Below are 13,248 nucleotides of genomic sequence, written 5' to 3'. Positions count from 1 at the left end.
CTTAGAAAGTATCTAAAAGTTAAGTCTTTGAGCTTTCCCGGTGATACAAAGATTTTTTTTTCTGGGTTATTACAGTTAATGTAGAGCCTAGACAGGAGTATAAATTGTTCTAATTAACTCCTTTGTGCAAATTACTTTGCATATATCAAAACTGAATTTTGCTCGTCATCTCGTTCTCCATTCACACCACCATCTTTTTATACCCTTTGAAGATCATCACCAGGTCTTGATTAACCTAAATAATTTTTGTGCAGTTTACTTCTCTTGCTGCTCTTTATCAATATTCTCATGAAAAATAGGTGGGATGTGTGTGTGTGTTTGTGTGTATGTTTTTTGTATGTAAATTAAGGATTAAATTCCCTTTTAGGAATTTAAATATGTCACTCCCCAGACCTTCTGTTGTGTCCACAGTTTCCCTGTCCAATTCAAGATCAAGAGTAGTTTAGTGACCAGATGAGAAATGGAAGGTAAGATTCAAAATCCACTTTGTCCTATGTGTTGTGTTATGACTTTGCTTTTTATGTTGTTGGGTTTTTTTTTATTTTTCAAAGCTGGAACAGCTCCAAATTTAGCCAAGGAGCTCCTTGACTTATTTCTATCCCTACTCAGAGTCCTGTTTTCTGAGTCAGGCATTAGCCCCTGCAGCAGCTCATGGGTCAGGAGTGCCACACTGCAGTCACCAGCGTGACCTGTGCTGGGGCTTAGCTCCAGACACGGCTCCTGGGGCTGCAGCTGCTGAGCTCTGCCAGCCCCAGCCCTGGGACATGGTGTGATTTCTGCACTGGGATGTTCACCAGGAGCAGGGAGCAGCCCAGGGCTGCTCTCAGCCCACCCGTGAGCAGCAGTGCCTGGGTCCCAAGTGCTCCAGGACCCCTGTGCTGGGCAGGGCCAGGGGGGCCAGGTCAGACACTGCAGTGGCTGATCTAACTGCTGTGCACCCTCGGAGTATTGCTGTGTCCTGGCTTGTAAAATAAGCATGTATTCTTTTTTGCCATCTGTTGGGGGTTAGGCAGTTTTTCTTATCTCTTTCAAGAACAATGACACTGCCAGGAAGACAATGGCCTGCTAATGGGCTATTGAATTACTCACTGTGGCTGGTAAGATTAGTTACATCATCCCATTGGGAGATGCTCCACCCAGAGGGAGGAGCCAAGCATTCCTGCCACCATAAAACAAGCACTTCTGAGACCACAGACAGCCTTCTTCGCTGGATTTCCGAGAGGAATCAGGAACCGAGGCCCAGCTGCTCCTTCGCCGCATTTTCGGAAGGGATCTACACCCTTCTGCAGATCGCCGCTCCAGGAGGAGCAGCCACCATTTGGCTGGACTGCTATCAGCACCCTGACTTCTCAGGGTGCCAGGTTTTTTCTCACTCTGCCAGTGGTTGTTTTGCTTGTGTTAAATTACATTGTTATTTAGTTATTTTTTTTTTTTCTTCCAGTAAAGAACTGTTATTCCCGTTTCCCATATCTTTGCCTGAGAGCCTTTTTTTTTTAATTCTGAAGTTGTGATAATTCGGAGGGAGGGGGTTTACCTTCTCCATTTCACAGGAGGCTTTTGCCTTCCTTCACAGGCTCCTGCCTTTTCAAACCAAGACATGCTGGCAGGACTAAAACAAGATTTACTCATAGGCACAGGAGCATGTTCACCCTCATCTTTGGAATTAAATGCCAAATTTAATTCCCGCTGACTCCCGGGAGTTCAGAGCAAGGACCTGAGATTCTGTGATGCTGCACAAAGCAGCAGGGCATACACAACATTTCACCCATAAAGATGAGAGCATCCACATATTGAGTGCTAGGACTGGGACACCCCAATGACCACTTCCTCCCCAAAATGGTCAGTTCTTTCTTTATACAAACCAGTTTAATAGACAGGAAAAATTATGGTTTTATTTAGATTTTTTTTTAATCTTTCCAATAGCTGATTCTTCTTTAATGCTACTGTTATCACAAATTCTGCAGTTCAGTTTGTGACTTATATCTGGAGAGATCTCTGGTTACCACAGTAATGGCATGTTTTAGTTGTGTAACCGACCCTTGCCATGGATGAAACAGGCATCACTAGTTTATTGAACTTCATTCATGGCATTAATTCATATAAATTAGAATACAACTTTTAATCCACACACTGACAATTTTTGACAATTTACAAGTCACATAAACATGCTTGCTGTGTAGTTAAGATACATAGGCCTACCAAACTTTGGTAATAAGGTTTAATATTTAAATGATGAGAAGAAGAAGAAGAAGAAGGAGAAGGAGAATATTTTTTAATAAGTGAGACAGCCAGTAGCAATTGCCCAACACATGGGATAGAGCATGGTAGATGGTGAAGGCAATGGGCCAGGTCCTAATACTGGGAATAACCCCCATACCTCAGTACTCTAGAGCACTGAATGAGGTTAATCCAAACTTCATTATCTCCTGGAATTCATGTTCCTCAGATAGAAGTGGTGATGCTTGGTGGAGATGAATGTTATTTATCTGCAGCTGATCTTTCCCAAGGCCATTGACAGAAAGATAGATGGAAAACATTTATTCTCTCTGTGGCTTGTATAATTTTCATGCAATGCCATCAGACCCTCCAGCTGTCTGTCACTTTGCACTAAGATTGATGTAAAATGCTGAAAGAGGGGAATAAAGCTGATGATAATAACAAACTATCCAGTAATTTGTGCTTGATAGTACCCAAAACTTACTGACATGTTACCTTCATTCAGTAATGCTGTTCCCTGACACCTGGATTATGCTGCATCACCAGTTCCATGCTATTCAGGCCTGGGTTTTCCTGCCATCCTGGGTTTTCCTGCCATCTGTACACACAAGTAAATATACCTTAGCCAAACATCGGGTTTCAGTCAATTGGCAGCTACTTCTTAGCTGGTACCAGTTTAAAAGGGATGATGATGTCGTTAAAATTAATCTATTTCCCTCATGGAAGGGACCCACCTCCTGCAGGACCTGTTGAGGTGATAGGGGTTCCAGGAGAGTGAACCTGGCTGGGCAGATCCTGAGGCAAATGTCTCCTGGATGTGGGAGAACAATGACAAATATATCAAACAAAGGCTCTAAAAGACACCTATAGATATCCAGGTTCATTAATTGTTATCCAAAATACTGATACTAGTACAAGAGCTCCATGCCTCTGACTGACTGGTTTGCAAATTATTTTTCTTCAGGGTTAAATAGAAAAATCACCCTACATTTCCTGGTGTCAAAGCAACTTATAAAAATGTTTTCCACAATAAAGTTGACATTAATTAGCTGAGCTCCAGTGAGGTTTCACTGTCTGGAAAAGAAATCCCTCAAAAGGCTGGAAAAAGGGTCTTTATTAAAGTTTTTCTGTGATTACATAATATGTATCTGCGCCCATCCTGTATTACTTGAGAAGCAATTATGCTAAAATGACACTTGCTGAGATGGCAATAAAACTGCCATGTAAAGTGCCAGTATAACTGCTCCAATAACTCATATAATATATTTATCTTTTTAAAAAGTGTCCAGCCTTATCTATATTTTATTTAAAAAGGAAGACAGAGTACCAACTGCAAAAGCTGTAACTGTGTGAGAATCCTCTGGAGTAAGAATCACAGAACAGACAAAGAACAGAGGGTGGAGTGCTTTCCTGCAGTGCCCAGCCTGTAAGTTTGGAACATCACAGAGTCTAGAGTCACAGAATATTCTGAGGTGGAAAGACCCACAAGGATCACAGTGTCCACCTTCCAAGAAAATGGCCCATATGGGGATTGAACACACAGCCTTGGTGTCAGGGCTGAGGCACAGGAGGGTCCCTGGGGCGAGCGACCCCTACCATGGGCACTGGGCACAGGAGGGTTCCCAGGGCCCCTGGCACTGGTGTTGTCAGGGCTGTGCCACACTGTCACACCACCGTGTCCTCGGGGAGATGCTGCAGCTCAGCCATGGCCAGCTCTGCTCTGGCCTGGGGACAGGGCTCAGGGGGAGCTGGGGCTGGGCCAGGGGAGGTTTAGGATGAATTTCAGGGAAAGGCTCTTCCCCAGAGGCTGCTGGCACTGCCCAGGCTCCCCAGGGAATGGGCACGGCCCCAAGGCTGCCAGAGCTCCAGGAGCCTTTGGCCAGCGCTGCCAGGGATGGACAGGGTGGGATTGTTGGGGGTCTGGGCAGGGACAGGGGCTGGGATGATCCCTGTTGGTCTCTCCCCTCAGGAGATTCTGTGTGATTCTATTATCTCATCAGCACTCAGAGGCACATTTCCACATGGGAAAACACTGGAGTGTTGCTTTTCTCCAGGAGGCTGAAAAGTACAACCAAACATTTGTGCAATGACCTAAATCAGAACCATACAATGGTTTGTAACACCATGAATTGCAAATAAAAACAAGTAAATAATGCATCAATTTTTGAATCTGTTAATTCTAAATGAGCTGTTATTCTGCTGCACAGTCCCATACTCTTACAGGGAATTAGTCCTTGGCTATTTTTATCCCATGTGCTGTCTTTCCATATGAAAACTAATCTGAAATTAATTGTACGGAAAACTAAATTTGGGGAGAAAAAAATTGAAAAATGTCTGATGGCTTGACAACTCTCTGCCCTGCATGGCTCTTTGTTCTGTTGGACTTTCCAGGCTTTGTCTGCACCCAGGGCTCTGCAGGACGTCCATTCCCTGCACCCACAACCTAAATCCATCTGTTTGTTCTTCAGCACACTGCTGATCACTCAGTCCCCGCCACAAAGTGGGTATGGAAGCAATACCCCAGCAATGCCCCCGTCTTTCACTTGTGTTGCTTTTTGCATGTTTGGTTTGCACCAGCCAGCTCACACCCTGTGCACACCAAGTGCAGCTTTCCAGCTGCAATTCTTTCCAGGGGCTCTTATACAACGTCGGCACAGCAAAGTGCTCCTTGGGAACTGTGTAAAAAGGGGGGGTTGTGGCTTTTTATCCTAAAAGTGAATACAGAAGCCAGCTCTGTTTGGTTTACACTGAAAGAGTCTTCCTTCAGTGCATTGGACAATAAAGTTCAACCACTTTCAAGTTCCACCTCTTCCCTAAAAGCAACTTCTCAGCTGAAGTAATTGTGTGAAACATAAACAAACTGTTACACTCCCTCAAGAAGCTATTAAACATGGCATGGTAAGTCAGGAATTTGCATATGGCTGATTGTTTAGTAAACAAACTTTCTCCTGAGAGGACTGTAATTAATCTTTTGCATCAAATCTGTTGATTAGTCTTTCTGGGAATAATGCTAGACAATACAAGCAGGTGTAAATCATGATATCACTTTCTTTGAAATATAGGATTAAATATGGCAGTAAACAAATTTTAAGTGCATTTTTTAAGCTTTGGAATCTTTAGTAAAAGATTATTTCTGCTTTTTGCATCAAAACTGAAGTTCATGCAACCCTTACCCTTTGGTATTCTTCTGTTAGAAAAAAAATAAGAAATCTGAATTTGCCTTCAGATTGTTTAACAACCTACAGGCTGTTGTATTTGTCAATGAGTGTTACACTGAAAGTGTAAAACGAAATGTATGCTTAGATGTGCATTGCTGTCTGTAACAGGGTTGAATTTTTTTTTTTTTTTTTTTTTTTTTTTTTTTTTGTGTGTATTTTTTTTTGTAAAAGGGTTTGATTTTTTTTTTTTTTTTTTTTTTTTTTTTTTTGCTATTATTACCAGCACAGCTCAAAGGCAGCTGACATTGACCCTGTGCACCAGGGCTGGTGGAGAGATCCCCCGCACACCGTGGGCACCTTGCTGTACCTGCCCTGCCCCTCTTGCACCAGTAGCATCCTGCCACCTGCGGGCCTGAACCCAGAATTTCTCCCAGGGACATCATTCAGAAGAGGCAAACTGATAAACCCCTCAGCAGTGCAGGCTGAGACCAGGGAGTGCCTGTGCTCAGTCACTTGGGCAGTCAGCTGCTGTCAGAACAGGCGATTGTGGAAACAATCTTGATCGCCCAGGGTCACATTTGGGCTGCTGACATCTCTCACAGGGTGATAGCTGGGCTGCTGACGCCCCTGCCAGCCCTGCAGGACCAGCCCACCCCACGGGCAGCTGGCAGCTCAGTGCTCTGAGCACGGCAGCACAGCCCTCCTGGCCTGAGCTCAGGCCTGCGCTGGGCCTGGCACGCTTGCTGCCTCGCCTTGTCTGGAGCATGCGCCAGCTTCTTTCCCTGGGACACTTGTTCTCAGTGATAACCTCTCAAAGGACAAAATCAGTCACATTTTCATGCTCTTCCTTGCTTTAGGAGAGTCTTGGTGAATTTCCCTGAGTTCCCCAGAGCTGTATCCGGTGTGGCTAGAGATCAATCCCCTCCTTGGCATTGCTGCTGTCCCACTTGGCAGATCCCAGCACCCTCCCTGCAGCAGCACTGCCTGGATCCACACAATGTCCCACTGGGGCTATGAGGTTTTTCACATAACTCCGGATGAGCAAAAGTTTCAATTTTTAATAAAGCACCAGGAGAAGGGCCAATGTTTTTATGACATTTGGTTTATCAGCTGTTAATTTCTATTACTCTTGTTCACTTCTGTTTCCCAGAGGCAAAGCACAGGACAGCTCTGAGAATCTGCAGAGGGAAAGATGACAAAAATATCAGCTATTTTAACCAAAGTCTTCAAGCAGCTAAGAAAGTCTGAAAGATATCATGGAAAGGTTGCTATTTATAGAGACATAGCTGCCAGCTACCTTAGATTTTAGTTTTCAGATATTTATTACAAATTGTTGAGGTGGATATTTGTGAAAATAACAAAATCACATCAAACTTGCCAAAATAATTTGTTGATTATTAATTTTTTTTAAAGCACTGGAACATTAGGTTAGGAAAGTAAAAAGGAAACAGTAGACTAAAAGTTATATCATAGTGAAAATATACAAGAACATTCCTTTTCTCCTGACAATATAGGACAGAAGTGTAAAAGGCTGAGGAATAAGGTGTGTAAAACCACAGCATGCAGCTGTGTCAGAATTGTATGTGATGTAAACAAAACAATCATATTGGAGTGAACTGCAAAATTACAGCCCAAGGAATCTATTTTCCCACAAAAATTCTATCACACCTTTCTAAAAGCGGTTCCAGCGCATATACATTTTCCACGTTCCTAGAAAATCCCCAAGACAGTTCTTCTGTGCTCTGTAATTCAGATAGAAGAAAAATCAGATGACAGTGCCAGGCTCAGACCAGGCAGTCCTGGCAGCTCTGTGGGCACTCTAGGGGATGTGTCTGGGGTTTGTTGCCTCTGCAGGGCTGGTAAAACCCACCAGCCCATGAGAAGCAGCAAATCCTCCAGGAAGATGCTTCCATAAGGCATGCAGAGATTAATTTATTGCTGCTGTGCATTCTGACCTGGGCATTGAAAGGACAGCAGATTGCAGCCTCACTGAGGCAGAACACAGCACCACTGCTATAACTGCCAGGGCACCTACCCCCCCATGCCCTGGTAGCACAGCCTGTCCTTTTGAGGGCCTAATGACTAATTAGAGCTAACAACATAAATGAGGACTGCTATTTCAGACAGACAGCCATGACAGAACAATAGTAGGCAAGGTGCTTGGGGCAGGCCAGGTTCTGCTGGGGGCAGCAGCATGGTCAGCACCCCCAGGGCAGGCTGGCCCAGCTCCACCAGTGCCACAGGGGGGCAGGGGCTGTGCCCAGCTGTACAAGCAGCTCAGAGCAGCACTGAGGGGATCCAGAAGTCCCAGGTGTGCCCCATCTTGGGTTTCTAGGGATGCCACAGGCCCCAGCAGCAGACACAGCAGGGACCCAGCCATGCAGCAGGATGAGGGGAGGGCAGGTGATCTTGGTCTGACTTGCTGCAAGCTGCCCTCTGCAAGACTGTGCCACCTGCCACAGCTGGCCCTTGGGACATTCTCTGTTCCTGCTTTAATGCTTGTGGCTGCCACAGTCCATCAAGAGCCTTGCCAAGAGAAGTCCTGCACAGTCACGAGTACTGTGTGAGAAGAGGCTGCTTTTCCTCTACCTTTCCCACAGAAAGAGATTTGTGTTGTGAAGTTGGGCACAATAAGGTGGTATGGATTCAAGTTGCCTGTTCCATTCTCCTGGGGGACCAGAGAACAGCAATCATATGAGAAATCCCACCTGAACCATGGATACAGCAGAAAAGAAAAACAATCTTCTGCACCGCTGAAAACAATAGGTAAGACACAGAACTACCAGTCAGTGGAGCTCCAACACAGAAAGACTATGTGGACAGTCCTCAATCTCTAGGAGAATTCTCTCAAGAGAAGAAGCCGGTTTTTTCATTATGAAAGGGCAATTAAAACAAAGAAAATGAATTCTTTTCCCATATTTCTGTGACTAGTTCCTCCCTTATGTGAAATAAAGGTAGGTGAGTCCCAGAGGTTCAGCCTTGAGGCTGCTAAGTTTAGTCTTGCTGCTGCTGGGCCATGAGGCATCTCAGAAAATAACTGAGAAATACCCCCCACACTTTGGAAGGTGACAAGCTTCTTCCAGAGCACCTGCCAAGTTCTGCTGCTCTGCATGCCATGAGTCCATGAGCCAGTCCAGAGGCTTGACTCAGTGCAGCTGAAATGGCTCTTTAAAGATCAAATAAAGGTAAACACAAAATGTGAGCAGCGATTAAACACTCTTCAATGGTGATATTTAATTTCTTATTTGCTGGTTTCAGATCACACACTGATGATCCCTTCTCACTTTCAGCAAGCCCCCATGTGATGGGCAGCTGGAATTGAGTTTCTTCAGGGCAAGCACCCATGTTTCTCTTTCACAGCCTGTGACCAGTCTGTTGAGCCCTGGGAGCTCCTTGCACTCTGCCATATACAGTATCTACAGTACCAGCCTCTCACCACGCTGCTCCTAGCTGGCAAAACCTGCTGGGCCAGGGCCTCAGGTGAGCTGTGCCTTCTGTTTCCCTGAGGAGATACCAGGGGTACATCACCTGCCTACAGAGTTACTTTGGATGGTATGTAGAAGCTGAATTTGAGAGATTTTTCGTTAACTTTGTTTAAAGAAAAAGGCTCAGAAAACTGGTCAAATCACATGGAATATATTTTGCTGAAAGCAGAATTATAAACAATGGCTTTAAAGAAAATCTTTTCCCTAATTATTCCTTTCCTGTACAAGTAATCTTTAGGGACTATGGGAAAAGTTATCTAGAGAACAGTTTTCTTGTTCTACTTCGGTTTTTGCTAAAAAGAAAATATTTCTGCATGTAGTTGGAGAACAAGTTTGGCAGGTATTTCTTTGTAGTCACTAGAGTATGAATAGTGACATTCTGGACCAGTGGAGGTCAGGAGAAATTTTGGTACTGGTTTTTTCTATACTCTAGAACTTCCATCTGAGTGAGGCTGTGGAAGCTGAGAGGTCCTGTATGGCATGCCACTGTCTGGCTGCTGAATGCAACCATGGAAGGAAGTCTCAAGGGTGCCAACATTGTCTTCCTAAATTTCAGCCCTGTTGCATATTTAAAATTTGGCAATTAGTATAAGGAATCAAAGTAATCTCAATTTGAAGTACTTTAAGTTACCTCATTAGATTCAATATTAATTTCTTCATCATCTCATCTCAATTACATTTCCATTTCAAATTATTTATCTCTGATAATTCTAATCAATTTTATATTTTGCTAACAACAAGTATGATCTTGGTGGATGGCTGAAGCACTTGAAGGTCACTGCATCAGGCAAGTGACCCTGTGACAGACCATCCCACAGTGCATGTCCTGCACAAGGAAAGTCCCATGGGAGTGCACAAGCTAATAATGGGTGTTTTTATTACTGCACTTTCCTCATCTCCCAGGTTTGAAACAGCTGTCACAAAAGCAAAGGCTCTTCTTGCTGGGTCAGGGGCTGAAGATAGCAGTGGCTGGAGACAGCACCTTCCCTGACTTGGCAAGGCTGTCTGCAAGGTGGCTCACCTGGCTGCATGTGCACTCTCATCTTTAATTCCTTTGCCAGCACAGAAAAGGATCCCTGAGTGCCAGGAAAGCTCGTGCTGTGTAGCTCAAGACCAAATCTGGGCCAGCAGGAGAACCACCCTGCACCAGGGCAGCAGGTGTACTGAGCTATTGGCTGTGCTTGCTGCAGCACCAGAGACCCTGGGGTAAATTGTATTTAAAGTAAAAACCCACTGGGCATATTGTGGCCATATTGTGCCTCAGGAAGAACTGCCTTGAGGGGAGGAGGATAACAAGAGACAACCAAAGCCTGCTGGTTTGAGGACCAGCTGCTTCAGCAGAACCCCTGCAAATTGCATCTCACTTCTGTGTCTCCTGCTGTCCCTTACCCTGGTGTTTTCCTTGTGTCACTGACCATCACCTGGCCAAGAGCTACTGTAGGTTTCATTTGCATGCTCAAAGCACATTTAAAGAGATGCTGGCATTTTTCCAAACCGAGAAAAAGATCTGCTAATATACTGGATAATATGTTACACTGTAACATAATGTCAGAATGAAAAATTGTTCTGAGCAATCATTAAAAGCAAAAATTAAACTATAAAGTACAATCAGCCCTTGAATGTAAAATCACAATTTAAACTCATACTTTATGAAGACATAGGCATAAAGAGAAACAGAAATGTTTAAAATAATTAATAATTAATAACTTTAACAGAACTTAAAGTATTCTTTGATGTCTAAAGTTTTAACAAGTGAAATAAAAGCATGACACATTATGAGACCACATGTCCAGAAGCTGGGTTTTGAAAAGAAAATACTATCATGAGATTTCTCATCAGAATTACAAAAATGACAGCACTGAGAGTGCCTGCTTCCAGAACTGAAATATTAACTTTCTGTGAAAATAACACTGTCAGAGAAAAAAAACAAACCTCTGTTCTATGTTTCTGATGCACTGATAGGTTCCTTCACTTTCAGCTAGAGCTAACTAGCCAGGAAAGACAAATGAGGAGGATTTTTGTTAAGAAAGATGGATTCGAAGTGCTGTTATTTATAGTTTTTTACTGGCCTACTTATGCTTATATTGTTACAGTTGTGTTGACTGTTAAAAAGTAGTCAATTTCCCCATGAGAATTCCAGAGTGTATTATAAAAAGTAAAAATCCCTAAAAGTAGAAATTCACAATAAATGAAAAATAAACTTACAAAACCCCATAGGTCTTAGAGCTGAAAATCATGACTGAATTTAAACTTGAAACTTTGAGTGAAATATGTAAGATATAACATAAGATACTTGAAAAATGAGGAATGCCAAAGGATCTAAGTATTGGATCTCTCCTCAAAGAGAATCCTTTTCTCTAACATCTACATGCCAGGAGCTGCAGTGTGGCACCAGGAGACAAAGGAACCCAACAGTGCTGAAAAGCTTTTGTTTGCTTAGTTTCAAAACTTTCAAAAGTTTGGGTAGTGTTCAAAAAAGTGATCTCACCAACCTGTCTCTAGTGACAGCTGCTTCCTGTCTCAGCATCTGGGGACCGACTTTAAATAACTGATGTGTGAACAATTTGAACTCCCCTGGTGTGTGAGAAACCTCTGAAAAGCAGAATAACCCTCAAGATGTGTCTTGCAGGCTCCACTGTGGCAGCAAAATATGCAATAGCAGCAAAAGACAATCCACTTTTTTTTTTTAATCTTTGCATAACTCTTAGAATCTTTGAAGAAGATTAGTGTATGAGGCGAATCAAAGAACGGATGAACTACATCCAACATAAACTCTGGAACAGTGTATTAAATCAGTTTCTTTTCAACTCCCCGATAGAGCAACAAATGAAAGCTTCAAACGTTCCCTCTTGAACTGTTTTTAAGAAAACTGGGTAGTCCTTTTCTTATCTCTGGAGTACTTATTAGCCTCTGTCTTCAACAGGTGTTCCATTTTGACTTCATCCCTTGATGGGTCATTTGAGAAATTTACTTCTTCCTGAAACAGTCTGCCGCTTTTCAGTGTATCACTGTTTCTGAAGGGTTTTATCCCTATTTCAGGAGTGCTTTATAAAGAGCTGTAATCACTTGTGATTCAAGTTAGTAAATATACAACCCCTTTTGTTTTCTTCTAGCAGAAGAGATTCTTATGAAAATGAGTCAGATTCTAAATAGACTGTCAATGTATAATTTGGGGGTGTTGAGTGTTTTTTGTTTGTTTGAGTTTTTGTTTGTTTGGTTTGGTTTTTTTGTTCGTTTTAAACTAAACTCAGAGAACTGAAATTATTAAATCAGCTAGTTCACGACATTTTCTGTGGATCTTATGTATTTATGTATGACTTGAAAAAAATTCATAATATAATTTTAATAAGTATATAGGTCAGATTTGAACCAAGTATTTCAGTGTCAGTATTTTGAGGTATTGAGGTTTGTAATCCCACTGTCTAGTCTTGTTTGCTTTTTGTTGCAAAGAGAACACACGAGATAAGAAAAAAAACAAACTGTATAACCGTTCAAACTCTGGTGAAGGAGCCAAGTTTCCTGTGGAGCAGAGCTCCATATCAAGTCAGAGCAGCTACTCTGAAGAGTTGTGCTCTCTCTACACCTGTCTGGGCTTTCACATCACATCAATCACATCAGTCACATCACACAGCTCACACAGGTTTCTGCAGGAACCTGCCTTAGCACTGCCTGTCTAGGAGCCATAGAGCAGGGACCTTACCAAAGCTCAAGTTCACAGACACTAGCTCACAGTGTCAGGAATAACCAGAGTATCCCAAGGGCCTGCAGAGTTTGCAGCACACTTATACATCTCCAAAACCACAAGAAACATTTTGAGATGTACTTGTATGATTTTGAAAAGTGGCCCTGGTGGCAATCAGGGGGCTCCCCATGCATAGGAGTGCTGGGAAAATTTCAAATGCAACCAGGCTCCAGTGTGTCACAGTCCCCTGCTCCATTCCCAAGAGACAAATTGTCATTTCACTGAGTTCAGGCCCTTCTCCCTGCTCCCACAGAACCCAGACAGATACAGAAGCAGCTTATCTCTGCTTACTTAGCTACTGCTGAAGTCTAACAGCATAATCTGGCATTCAGATTTCAAAAGACCCCATCCATCTGGTACTTTAACAAAGCCTTTTTTGCCATGTTGTTCTGTGCAGAGTGTTGGGAAGATACAGTTGTGTCCTCCACTTTAGAAATACACTCTTACCTTTGAGTTAATATTATGTGTAAAATACTTTATAGAGAAGCACCATAATGTGATCCTACAATCCAGCTGCAGATTATTCATACAAAAAATTTAATTACAAATGACAGAATAACTGTCATTTATGTTTCAGTTGAAAAGATTCCCTAATAGAATAACCTGCTTCTTTTGGAGAAATAAAATTTGCAGTATAGTTCTGTCT

The 13,248-nt window shown here is 42.9% G+C and overlaps 2 long non-coding RNA genes across 2 annotated transcripts; one reads left to right on the top strand and one right to left on the bottom strand.

Annotated features, from left to right (window-relative positions):
* Positions 1 to 6,104: 6,104 nt before the first annotated feature.
* On the bottom strand, positions 6,105 to 7,413 carry LOC120500576. Its single transcript, XR_005627132.1, has 3 exons — positions 7,331 to 7,413; positions 7,044 to 7,117; positions 6,105 to 6,553 (listed from the first exon to the last, which is right to left on the bottom strand). It is a non-coding gene; the product is annotated as an uncharacterized LOC120500576 (long non-coding RNA).
* Positions 7,414 to 7,518: 105 nt separating this feature from the next.
* Positions 7,519 to 10,532, top strand: LOC120500573. The gene is made up of 3 exons (XR_005627130.1): positions 7,519 to 8,141; positions 8,736 to 8,855; positions 9,764 to 10,532. It is a non-coding gene; the product is annotated as an uncharacterized LOC120500573 (long non-coding RNA).
* The last annotated feature ends 2,716 nt before the right edge of the window (positions 10,533 to 13,248 follow it).

This window comes from Passer montanus, unplaced genomic scaffold, assembly GCF_014805655.1.
Source record: "Passer montanus isolate IOZ18808 unplaced genomic scaffold, ASM1480565v1 scaffold181, whole genome shotgun sequence".
NCBI classification, from domain to species: domain Eukaryota; kingdom Metazoa; phylum Chordata; class Aves; order Passeriformes; family Passeridae; genus Passer; species Passer montanus.
Note: the sequence above shows the minus strand (reverse complement) of the source record. Positions and strands in the feature narration are given on the sequence as shown.